Raw genomic sequence first — 13,846 nt, 5'->3', positions numbered from 1 at the left:
AGAACAAGTTCTTTATGTTTTGAAGTTCCCTGAGTGCTGGTGCAGCACTTTGAAAAATTCCTTAACGACTGAGTAGCAGTTCTTAAACTAGTGATTTGGGAGTCCCCTGCTAGCACACTAATGATCCAGACAGCAGCATTAAATCAGTTGCTTTAGTTTAAGTACTTCTTGAGTGTACATAAAGCCTTGCTTTACTGGGAATTGAACTAACTACTTGCAGTCTGAAAAGCAATAAGTTGGGCACTTAAGCAAAGGTGAATTACTAATAAAGAGCAAAAGTTTTCTCCTGTATGCACTCTCTGAAAGCTCTTAGTTGTTTGGGTAGAAGGGTGGTACAGCAGTTGTTGAAGCTTAACGTGTTTGAAGCTTACCCAGTCCTCAAAAAGATCTGTTTTTTAACACTCCTTGGAAATAAGTGACTCACAGAAATACCATAATAAAGGCTTTTGGAAGATGGAAGAGGCAACACTTCAACACTATTTCAGATTCATTGTACTCCCCTAGTCTGTTTAGCGGCTACACTAGTTTTTCACTGACAGTGATTTAAGAATAAAATGAGAAGAGTACTATCAGTGTAGAGTCTACCTCCTCCTGATGTTGATTTCCTACAAGTTTTACTTAAATATTTTTAAATTAACACCTTGTATGCATAAATTCATGAATTTGTCTCCCATGGGTTACACTGATAAGAAAACCATTGGATAAATACCTTAACAGTTTTATATTTTATTGTTGGTGGTCCATCAAGCAGAAAGTCATGCAAAAATACCAGGAGCACTGACTGCATGTATGAAAAAGGACCTCCTGGGCAAACTTGAACACAAAAAGGAAGCATACAGAAGGTGGGAGCAGGGACAGGTGATCTGGAAGGAACATTGCAGGCTCAAACAGTGCCTCTGAGATGCTGTTAGGAGGGACAAAGCACAAGTGGAATTGAATCTGGCCAGGGATGTCAGAAGGCAAGAAGAAAGACTTCTATATGTACATCAACAATGAAAGGAAGATGAGGCACAACGCAGGCCTACTACTGGATGAGTCACAGGACCTCATGACATGGGAAAGGCTGACGTTCTGAATGCCGCCTTCTTAGCCTTTACTGGCAAGACTAGCCTTCAGGATTCTTGAGCCCTGAAGACAGGGGAAGGTCTGGATCAAGGTGTACCCATGGTAGAAGAGGAACGGGTCAGGGAATATTTAAACAAACTGGACATACATAAGTCCATGGGCCATGATGGGAAGTCATGTTTGACCAAACTGATAACCTTATATGAGGAAAATTACTGTCTTGGTAGATGAGTATAGAGCAGAGGCTTCAGCAAGGTTTTAGACACTGTCTCCCATAAGATCCTCATAGAGAAGCAGGTAAAGTATGTATTGGATGAACAGACAGTGAGATGGACTGAAAACTGGATAAATGCCTGGGCCCAGAGAGTGGTGGTCAGTGGCATGAAGTCTAGTTGGAGACCAGTAACTAGCGGTGTACCTAGAGGTCAACACTGGGTCCAGTCCTGCTTTACATCTTCATTAATGATCTGGATGAGGCAGAGTGTACTCTCAGCAAGTTTTCAGAAGACACAAAACTGAGAGGAGTGGTTGACAGGCCAGAGAGTTGTACTGCCATCCAGAGGGACCTGGACAGGCTGAAGAAATGAGGAGACAGGAACCTCATGAAGTTCAATAAGGGGAAGCATAAAGTCCTGCACCTGGGCAGGAACAAACCCAGGAACCAGTATGTGATGGGCGCTGAGCAGCTGGAAAGCAACTTGACAAAAAGAGACCTGGGGATCCTGATGGACATAAAGTGAAACACAAAAAAGCCTGATGGTGTCCTGGGCTGCTTTAGGAGTGTTGTTACAGCTAAGCTGTGTGCCTTACACAGCAGATTTAGACAACCCAAATAAACAGATTAATATAGAGAAGTATGCATACAAACAGATACAAAGCAATATAAACTCAACAGATAAAAGAATGCAGGACTGACAGCTAAATCTTATTTGGGAGAACAGAACACGCAGAAGATTCCATTGGTCACAGAAGCAGACTGGATTCATCTGGCATGGAATAATAGAGTGTTTCTTCAGGAGAAGACCAAAACTGTCTTAAATTTAAAGATAAATAAGATTTTCTCTCTCAAAAAAAAAGAGAAAAATTCTAATTTAATGTGGGGATTTTAAAAAGATGACTTAAATAGCTTTCTTTTAATGTTTGCTATATATGGACACTTTTTTTTTTTTTTTTTATATATAAAACTCGTAGCCTCCTGAAATTTAAAAATTGATTCTTAGCTTCCTTAGTCTGTTCTAAAATGTTGATAGCGGTACTGAGAATGCTTCCTTGACAATTGTGATTTTCTTGAAAAGCAACTCAGAATAAAGACTGGCTGTGTCTGCAGACATCGATGTATACTGTCCCAAAGTAAAGAGAAAAGGTCATCTAGAAGAGGTTAGAGTCTTAGTTTCTTTTGATTTTCCTTGTTTGGCTGGAGAAATAACAGAGTGTACATCTGTCCTATAATATTAGTAGAAAATCGAGAAATCTTTCTTCCTAGAGGTCTGTTTTCTTTAGTAACTGCCTGTGATGGTTTGACTTTGGATACATGCCAGGTATCCACCAAGTAGCTCTATCACTCCCTGCCCATTTTCTCCTTGTTTTCTCAACAGGGCAAAGAAGGGAAAGAAGATAGACCAACCCTTATGGGTAAAACAAAATCAGTTTTAATATAAGCAAAGCGAAGCAAAGGTCCGCGCGCGGAAGCAAAAGCAAACAGATTTATTCTCTACTTCCCATGAAGAGGCGATGTCGGGCCTTCTCAGGAATCAGGGCTCCCATACGCGTAGTGGTTGCCTCGGGGGACCAAGGGTGACCCCACCCCCTTCCTCCTTTCTCCCAGCTTTATACTGAGCAGACGTCATACGGTATGGAATATCCCTTTGGTCGGTTTGGGTCAGCTGTCCTGGCTGTGTCCCCTCCCAAGATCTTGCCCACCCCGTCCCACTGAGGGGGAAATATTGGAAAGAGCCTTGGTGCTGTGTAAGCACCGCTCAGCAGCAGCCACAACACCAGGGTGCTACCAACACCCCGCCAGCTCCCAGCATAAAACACAGCACCGTGAGGGCTGCTGTAGGGGAAAACCAATTCCAGCTCAGCCAGACCCAGCACACTGTCACGTTGCAGGTTTATTGAAGGAGGCATTTGTAAACTTCAGATATCCAAACCCAGGTCTTTTAGATCATCTGAATAGTATGCAACTCCTTTGCTGTAAAAAGATTATTCCAAACAAGTGAAGCAAGTGAATTGTGCTTTCTTAGATGAATTTTGTCCATTCCACCTTAATTTCTTCCAAACAAGACAAGACCACTTCCCAATACAGGTGGAATGACATGCTCACTATATAATCCAAAAATCTCACTGGTTCCAGTTCACTTTCTCCCACTTTTATGCATTATGTGGGGTCCCTAATGGAACACTCTGCCACTTCAGGCTTGCAGTTTCTTGAACAGGAAACAGTTGACAGCAGTACGGTGTTGTTTTCTAGTCACAAATATTTTCTGCATTTCTGCTTATTAAAAAAAACAAAAAACAAACCACCAAAAAACCCCCAGAGAGTTTGAATATATCAGATTGAAGGAAATTTTTTTTTATTCAATTGTATTGAACATTCAGATTTGACAATAAACATTTAGGCCTTGAATACAGTCTTTTTGTCTGTCACAAAAGATAGTCCTCCTTTGTTCATAATATGTTTCTGATTGCGATATGCTGAAACTCCAAGGGTAGTTTTTTAATACCCTATTCTGGCCTCAAGAGTTTTCTGACACACTCATGAGCCAAAGAAAGGGAACAGAGGGCAAGGAAAAAAAAAATGCTGCTATTCACATTTGATAGGTTAGAAAACCGAAGAAAAATCTGCCTAAACTCCTCATGATCATACAGCTGTAGTGATTTATCACACTTAATCGGTGAGTTCTCTCACCTCAAAATTGTGTTCCAGTTGACAGAAAAATCTTTTCATTACATCTTTATATTTTTACTTATTGTATTTTTTTGAATGTAAAGAACTTTGTAGTCTCAGCTAAAACTTGGCTGAAGAAAACAAAGCATTTCTCTGATGTTCTCCTACTTCAAGCACTCTTGTATCCCCATCTCTTCATTTTTGCTCCTATGCCAGACTAGCTGGCTGCTCTGCTTTCCCGATACACAGACCACTGCAGTCAACATTGAACACTCAATAAAGCCTTCAGTTGTTTCAAGTCCTTTCCTTTCCCTCAAGTCACAGACTTTTTTCAACACAGAGTCAATTTGTGTGAAATAGAAAATTATTTTGTAACCTCACCAGACTGAGACACGATTATACTTTATGAAGAAAAGATTGTATGCCAGTGTATAATTTAGAATATGCTGTGGACTCAGAAATTATCTTCTAAGTGGTGGCTTAAAAATATTGTTTGCTTCCTTTATCTTGGGCTGTCTCTTTCTATGTGAAGAACTTAATCAAACGTCAAGCAGTCTGAAGGAAAGCAGAGCCTTTACTTCTGTATATCCAAGGGGAGCTATCTACTGTTGCTCTTGATTTTTTGACAGGAAAGTAAGCTCATACCAGTTTTTACTTTCACTATTGTTCTCTTAAGAAAATTTATGATACTGCTATGGTGAATCTAAGGCTGTTCCTCTGCTTTCTGTTTTGTCCTGTTTCTGCTTAATACAATTATATTCCTCTTTTGTGTATTTGCTTTTCAGTAAGTGGTTTTCTCTTGGTGCTAGACATTTAGTTTTGTCCTTTTGGTAATATAAATTAAAATGTCACTGCAGCCAGAAGTCTGAGACTATTGTCTGAATTGAGAGCAAGTCATGGGTAGACTTGTCTGGAATTTTAACAACTATTTGTGTCAGAAAACAAAACTTCGCTAAAGCAGACTCCACTGAATTGGATCAAATTTTGTTTTGGAAAGCTGTGCGATGTTCTGATAGTGGCAGTATTGAATGTTGTTACTTTTTTTCTGACTTTGTTATTAAATACGTAAGGCATGTAAAAATAACTAGAAATTATCGGTACACGTATGTGCTTGCATCTGTAACATACAGAAGGTGTAAATTGAAATGAAGCATTCCAACAAACTTACCATTTATTCAGAAGTTTTTATTACTAATAGTTTGATTATCCCCTCCCACTGACAGTATTTTTTATTGAGAAGTCCTGCTTTCATTAATTAGATAAGAGTAAATAATAGAAATTAAATTCTACTTAATATTAAAATATATTTTCTTTTCTCCATCTCTTTTTATGAAGAACTTTTTTTAAAAATTAATTGAGACCAGTGGTTGAGTTGTACTGCATGAATAAGAACACTTTTCATTTACAATGAGTTGGAAACAAAATCACTAGAAACCATTTGGGGTTTTGTGCACTGAAAGGCTAATTGGTAAGACACAGCTATGATCTGTTTCAGCCAGAGATTTAACTAAGTTGTTATGACTTCCTCATAAATTAGATGTAATTATTTAGTAAGTGGTCACTTTTGCAATGGAATTCTAACGTGAACTCTAAATATTGTTTGCTAATGTATATACATGAGTAAGTAAGTGCAAAGTACCTTAGGACTGTTCTAGTAAATTATGTTGTCGTTACAGATACCTGAACACTGTTGTCTATGCTCATGTTATCTTCTAGATTTTCACTCCCGAGGATGTTTGAATAGATCACTAGGAATTGTTTTGCTACTATGGTCTTAAGTGGTTATCTTTTAAGCAAGTGTTTAAGTGACTATGGGATTTAGCATACTACATTCTGCTCTGCAAATCATAAACGATTTAAATGATGGATAAAGTAAAATATAGATATGTGTAAATCTAAAAATAATATTTTTTATGCAGTGGTTAAAATTCACCTATAAATGGTAAAATGCTATTAAATACTTAAAAGTGTAGGTTTCTCAGACTTCTGTCAAATTTTGCCTGTTTTTGCTGAGAAGAAAAAAACAGTATACAATGATGTTTAATTCTATTTTATTAAAGGTGGGGTTTTTTTCATTTCCTTCCTTCACCCTCTAAATCCTTTCTCTTTTGTATATCCCTGAATATATATTTGAGCCTGTGTATGAGAACAAAACCCAAAAATATCAATACAGCTTCCCTCTCCACAAATAGGAATGGTAGCAGAGACAGAATTGTGGCCCAAATTTGAGACAACATTCTGGCTGGTGTTTGTTCCTCTGTCAGTAAATAACTGCATTGCTCTTTGAGAGAAAGTTTCATGGTGATATGCTGGTTCCTAATAATTCAGATCTTATTTTAATCCAGTATAAGGAAAAAGAAGTATATCAGAAACTGGAAGAAAGCAAGACTATGTGTTTGGTAACAAAAGAACTGGATTCTAACAGATATAATTCAGGTAAAAAGAACATCCTAGAAAAAGTGTAGCATCTTCCTGACTAATTTCTATGAAACGAGTGATGTACGAGAGGCTGTAGAGTATAAACAAAGTATTTATTACTTCCATAGTTTTGATTTTAATCAAAATGTTTTTACTCTATTGGTCCACTTGATTTCTGGATTGCTTTTCTCTCCAATGGTTGTTTACATGGTTTTCAGGAACCTCTTAGACTCATTTGAATCATTTTAGCCCTGACCTCATATACTTAAAGCTTAATTGGTGTAGTCGTATAGTTTTCATATTTTCTGAGTACTTTGATGGATCTTTACAGGAGCAGGTACATGAGAAAAAACAATGCCTGTTCAGACGTGAATAGAAAATACTAGATTTGGTGAAACAGGAGTACTTCTTTGCTTGATTTGCTCTTCATTCTGAAGAGAAATTCTGTTAAATGTTTAAGGATTCATCAGTAGGTACAGGTAAAAATCTTGAATGCTTGCATTCATTTTCAGTCAAGAAATGTGAGTAATGACAGTTCTTCATCTTAAGAGACTTCATTCCCATACAGATGTTGATGCCTTATAAAGATCAAATGATAGGCCAGTGGGATTTGCCCTACATAATAAATGTCCTTATTTATATAATCTAAAATGAGGAGGGGGGAAGCAAAAAAGAAAAGATACATCACAGGTTATTTAACTTGCAAGTCTTCTGCTCAGAAAAGATAGCTATCAAATAAGGCTCCATTTTATAGTTACTTATGCTCTGTGGAACTAGAACTGTAAGCAGTAGTTGCAAATATTTGCATAATTCCTAGGTCGAAAGAGGTGATTATCCTGCTGTATTCAGTGTTGGTGTGGCCTCACCTTGAGTACTGTGTGCAGTTCTGGCCCCACAATTTCAGCAGGATGTGAAGATCCTTGAAAGCATCCAGAGGAGGGCAACAAAGCTGGTGAAAGGACTGGAAGGAATGTCCTGTGCGGAGCAGCTAAGGACTTTGCGCTTGTCTAGTTTGGAGAAAAGGAGGCTGAGGGGTGACGTCATTGCTCTCTACAGCTTCCTGAGGAGGGGAAGTGGAGAGGGAGGTGCTGAGCTCTACTCTGTGGGATCCTGTCATAGGACATGTGGGAATGGTTCAAAGATGTATTCAGGGAAGTTCAGACTGGACATTAGGAAGCATTTTTTTACAAACAGGGTGGTCAAATATTGGAACAGGCTTTTCCTCAAGAGGTGATTGATGCCTCAAAACTGTCACTATTGAAGAAGCATTTGGACAATGCCCTAATAATACTCTTTCACTTGGCCAGCCCTGAAGTGGTCAGGCACTTGGACTAGATGATTGTTGTAGGTCCCTTCCAACTGAAATAGTCTCATCTAGTCTAGTCTGTTCCTATGTTCATGAGTTCTGTTACTGTCAAGGAAATAAGTGAAGTAAAGCCTAATTAAAAATCTGGCAGTTTTTACCCTAGAAATATTTTAACATTTCTCCTAGAATCACAATGTAATTATAATGGGAATTTAATTAAAAGTATCAGCTGACAAGAGGCAAGCAAATTTAAGTCCTGAAGGATTTACTGTTTGTGGTCTTAGGTACCCAGTGTCTTGCTGTGCATTTGGGTTTAAGAAATTATTCATTAAGTTTGCTGAAAATATATTTATAGAGTGCAAACTGAAATATTCTTTAAGTTCTAAAAAACCCAAGTTGTTCTATGAACGGGATACTCTATGTTTGTCCTGGTTCAACTAGGATAGGGTTAGGTTTCCCCAGCAGAGAGGGTGAAGGGATCTCCAGCAGGGTTATTCATACCATGCTGACGTCAGGTCCAGGGGCGGAAACTTTTTACTTGCTCTTTGGTGGGCTTGTTGGCGGGAAGCTCTTCCGTGACCATTTTGCGGTATTTCTCTGCATATTGTTTGTTTTGTTCACTGTTTTTGCTGTTTATTGTTGTTATCATTGCTACTGTTGTTGTTCAGATTCTTTTATCACACTGTTGTATTAAATTTCTTCTTATTTTAACCCGGGTTTCTGCCTCACTTCCAGCCCGACCGGCTGAGGGTGGGGGAGGGGCAACAGCAATGTGCTCTCTGGTCCCAGCAGGCCTTAAACCAACACACTGTTCTAAGTAGAAACAGAAAAGGAAAGAATCAGTTGCAGCATCCATGAACTTTGAAAGATTTTTGTGTCTAGTTCAGATCTGCATTTCACAGAATCACAGGATTGTCTAGGTAGGAAAAGACCTTGAAGATCATCCAATCCAACCATTAACCCAACACTGACAGTTCCCAAATACACCATATCCCTAAGGCTAACAACCCGTTCTGTAAGGAAATGCTTCCTAGTATCTAGTCTAAACCTTCCCTAGTGTAACTTGAGGCCGTTACCTCTTGTCCTGTCGCTTATTACTTGGTTAAAGAGACTCATCCCCAGCTCTCTGCACCCTCCTTTCAGGTAGCTGTAGAGGGCAATGAGGTCTCCCCTCAGCCTCCTCTTCTCCAGACTAAACACCCCCAGTTCCCTCAGCCGCTCCTCATACGACCTGTGCTCCAGACCCTGCACGAGCTTCGTTGCCCTTCTCTGGACACGCTCGAGTCATTCAATGTCCTTTTTGTAGTGAGGGGCCCAAAACTGAACACAGGAATCGAGGTGCGGCCTCAGCAGTGCCGAGTACAGGGGTGAGATCCCTTCCCTGTCCCTGCTGGCCACGCTATTGCTGACACAAGCCAGGATGCCATTGGCCTTCTTGGCCCCCTGGGCACACTGCTGGCTCCTGTTCAGCCGGCTGTCAATCAACACCCCCCCCAGGTCCCTCTCTGACTGGCAGTTCTGCAGCCACTCCTCCCCAAGCCTGTAGCGCTGCTGGGGGTTGTTGTGGCCCAAGGGCAGCCCCCGGCATTTGGCCTTATGGAAACTCCCCCAGTTGGCCTCAGCCCATGGCTCCAGCCTGTCCAGGTCTCTCTGCAGAGCCTCCCTACCCTCGAGCAGATCAACACTCCCACCCAACTTGGTGTCATCTGCAAACTGACTGAGGGTGCACTCGATCCCCTCGTCTAGATCATCAATAAAGATGTTAAACAGGAGTGGCCCCAAAACCCAGCCCTGGGGGACACCACTTGTGACTGGACGCCAACTGGATTTACCTCCATTCAACACAACCATTTGGGCCCGGCCATCCAGACAGTTTTTTACCCAGCAAAGCGTGTGCCCATCCAAGCCACGAGCAGCCAGTTTTGGCAGGAGAATGCTGTGGGAAATGGTGTTAAAGGCCTTACTAAAGTCAAGGTAGACAACATCCACAGCCTTTCTCTCATCCAATAAGCAGGTCACCCTGTCACAGAAACAGATCAGGTTTGTCAGGCAGGACCTGCCTTTCATAAACCCATGCTGACTAGGCCTGATCCCCTGGTTGTCCATTATATGACCTTTAATGGCACTCGAGATGACCTGCTCCATGACCTTCCCTGGCACCGAGGTCAGACTGACAGGTCTATAGTTTCCTGCATCCTCCTTTCTGCCTCTCTTGTAGATGGGTGTCACATTTGCCACCCTCCAGTCCAGTGGGACCTCCCCATTTAGTCATGATTTCAGGTAAATCATGGACAGCAGCTGGGTGAGCACATCTGCCAACTCTTTCAGCACCCTTGGGTGTAACCCATCCGGTCCCACAGACTTGTGTGCATTTCATGAAGAGAAACTTATAATGGAAATTAAGAGGAAGAAAAATTATGTAGATAGCAGAAAAAATATGGATATAAGGCACCTTGATCTCATTTTCAGAAGGAACTTTTAATATTAACTTTGCTCTCTCTGTCATTAATAAAAATATAATTAAAATGGAACTCTATTTAAGAAATGTAAAAGAAAAATAATGGTGGGAAAAGTTGGCAACTAAGATAAAGAGCATTTGTAGTCAACCAGTGTCTTCTTCGCACCACTTCAGGTTAAAAACCTCCACAGATCTGTGAAGCTAGTGTTTGGAACATATAGTTCAGTAAATAATCCCATAAATTCATTAGGCTATACGTGCTCAATAACTGTATCTGTCCTTGCCTTGGTTAGAACATGGCTTTGATCACCAGGAGTTTGAGGGAATTTTCATTCCCTTTTATTATGTTCTCTTTTTAATGGCATCAAACTTTTTGAATTTTAAGATGCTTTTTTTTTTTTTTTGTTACATAGACAATTAAGTGATGCTAATGCTACCTGTACAAACACAGTTCCTCTTTGTTGGTGCTTAAGTTCTTTCCTTTGTCAGGTGGTTTCAAATCAAGTATTTAGGAGCAAAATTATTTAGTTCCTTGTCCCCAGAAAGTGAATTATTTCTAACTGTAGCTTTAATTGTTTGAGGCCAAGTAATTGATTTTAGATTACAGGTAAGCCATAGCTGAAAATCTCAGCTGTAACCTAAAGACTTCATTCATTGTCACTGCAAGTTTATTTTTTCTGTAGATAAAGATATGCCAAGATGTTTATGAGGTAAAAAAAAAAAAGAATATTGATCTCTTTGGGAAAATGAAGAGAAAATCTACAATTTAAAGCTGTCTTCTCTTTTCTAGCTGTTGTTATCTTGGGGAAATCCTTTTCATCTGGGTACTATGACACAAAGACAAATAGTAGCTAATAGTCCATGTTCACGTTGCTTTAAACAAACTTCTTTAATGAAAAAGTGGATGACACTAGTAACTAGTAACATTAGTAAGTTCTCACAATATAAAAATAATTTAAAAATAGTTAATTACAGAATCACAGAATCATTCAGGTTGGAAAAGACTCTTGGGATCATCGAGTCCAACCATCAGCCCTACTCTACAGAGCTCTCCCCTACACCATATCCCCCAACACCTCATCCAAACGACCCTTAAACACATCCAGGGGTGGTGACTCCACCACCTCCCTGGGCAGCCTATTCCACTGTCTGACCACTGTCTGAATTGTACTCCTATAGTCTGATTAACTTTGTCATCTTCTGTTCTTTTTCATTTTGTAGAGATAAATAAATTTATTAATAATTTCATAGGCCTGTCTTTATTCATAGTAGTGTTTCTAACTTAGGAGCCATAACTTGACATTTCAAATAGCATAAGACAAAGGAAAACCTGTAAGGAAAGCTTTTGGTTTTGGTTTCTTTTACTGTTTTTTCCTGAAACCTGCAAACGATTATTTCTAAGAATAGAGTCGCTACCTCAATGACAAGAGTTGAATTTATATGTGTCCATACTTTATAACACAACATAACTGATCCAGTTCTGTGTTTCATAAATAAACTCTTTTGTTGTTTGTTTTTTTTTGTTTGGTTTTTTTAAAAATAATTTTTCTTAGTATGGGTTTTGTGACAGGGATTTCCCTTAAAGAAGCTAGGGCTCTAGATGCCACTCAAATTTGAGTTTTCTGAATATTAGGTTACAAACTGATCAGTGATTCTTTACAATCTTGCACACAATTGTGCACTACAGGAATAAAACAACTGGAAAAAACAAAGTTAAGACTGTCAGTTTGCAAGATCAAAGCATTTCTGATAGTAAATACGGAGCTTCAAATATCTAGAGGAACTAGACTAAACCTGTGGGTTTCTTTCAACCTGGTATCAGTAAGAATAATTACTTCATATATGTCTTAAAATGATTGACAAATACCACAGGTACGTATGGAACTGAAATTGTGGATCTAAAAGCACACTAGAGAAGAAAATATCAGATTTCAGAATTATGGACAACAAGGATGAATACTTAGTAGGAGCCTTTACAATACCCAAACAACAAATACCAACCAGCCAACCAGAGTCGGGAGAAAAAAGAAACAGGATAAAAATTAATAGACTGAAAGAACAGGGCATTTTCTCAAGTCTTAGCAAACACCATAAAATCAATAATTCTGACAAAATACTCCACCTAATATAGCAATACAAAGGTGTAAGTATTTGTGTGAGACACTACAAACTTTTAAATGTGTGCTCTTGCTCCATGACACAATGTATTTGAAGGCTTCTACTTACTTAATGTATTTAAATAAGAAAAAGAAAGATGTCAGTATAAAAGAAAGGATCTGTTTTGTTGCTATTTTTCACCTTGTTTTATTAAAAGATACATCATTCAAGCAGGAGTTGCTTTTACCACTGTCACTCCATTATGTTATTTTCAGTGTACCATTAAAATATTGTAGCATTCAGATGAAAATAGCTCTTAGATGAAGACACATTGGTTCAGCTTGAACCTTCCAGGTCTCAAAAATTGTTATCAAAAGGAGTAACATGGAAAATTATATGGGACTACATTATATTACCATTTGAAATAAGTAATACAAAGCCCTCAATCAAGGACACTTATAAATATTTGTAAATCAAGATTTGGCCTTAATGGTAGCAGTGTGATTATTTTAGTTTTGAGAACCTGAAATACAGAGTCTCCTAGGTCTTAAAGAAGCTTACATGTTAATGCTACTTCTTTCATCTTACTGTGAATGCTGGATGCCTTGTTTTAGTTTCTGTAGCACACTTTGGCTCTCATGTTCAAAGTCATGTGTGGGTGATTATATACCTGTTTTTTGAGAAATAATGAAGTAAAGGACTTAGAACCAGCTATTGTCAGAAATTAGTTTCCTGACTTCTTTCTGACCTGCTACATTGCTGGCTTGTGGGTATGAACGAAGCTCTGATTAATTTTTTTTTTGGATGTTTTTCATTTTTCTTTTGTCTTTGTCTGCCTTTTACTACTTTGAATACTATTTATTACTGTTGCTTTTAACACTACCTTCATTAGTTTTTTCTACATTGTCTTAAGGTTTCATATGTCACAAACATTTTCCAGAGCTGAGTTCACTTAGTTTTGTTATCCTTGCATACCCTTCATGCAAACTGTCTTCTGTGTTGCTTTATTTTAAAGTAACTTGATTGTGTTGGTACAGATATACAAAGTAACTGGAAGTAAGGAATAACTCACAGCATAAGAAGAGTATTCTAAAGTGAAACTGAAAAGTTCAGTAGTAATGAAGCTACAAATGAAAAGAGCACTTTGTTTTTACATATACCTGTTATTTTAAGTTAATAATAAAGTTTTCACTTCATAAAAAATATCTGTTGTAATAGTATTGATTTGTTATTTTTTTCCCCAGTGATAACCCATGTTTTCTATTTCTCATTTATGTATCAAAACATGCCTACAATTGGTAAACATTTTCTGAGAAAACTTACAATATTCTAACAACGATAGTGACTGCAGTAGTTTGTGTCTGATTTCTCTTTATAGCATGCACTACTTCTTCACTGCTTAGACACTCCACGTGCACTTCTAAAAATATGTAATGAGTGTTAAGAGGCACCTAGGGGCTATGTCTCCTGAATTTTACATGGTTGTAGAAATAAAATCAAAACATAATAACCCTAATTTTTATTTTTTTTTTTCAAGTTCTCTTTGGTAAATCAAACATTATGATGACATACAAGAGTGGGAGGTATGACAATTCAATAGCTACTCTTGCTACAT

At 38.5% G+C, this 13,846-nt stretch overlaps 1 protein-coding gene across 2 annotated transcripts in view; it reads left to right on the top strand.

The window, feature by feature from the left end:
• CDH18 (cadherin 18) overlaps window positions 1-13,846 on the top strand; it is a 582,223-nt gene that overhangs the window by 221,294 nt on the left and 347,083 nt on the right. The gene's annotated exons all lie outside the window — the stretch shown is intronic.

This window comes from Athene noctua, chromosome 2 (genome assembly GCF_965140245.1).
Source record: "Athene noctua chromosome 2, bAthNoc1.hap1.1, whole genome shotgun sequence".
NCBI lineage: Eukaryota > Metazoa > Chordata > Aves > Strigiformes > Strigidae > Athene > Athene noctua.
The sequence above is the reverse complement of the archived record's forward strand: the minus strand, read 5'-3'. Positions and strand labels throughout refer to the sequence as shown.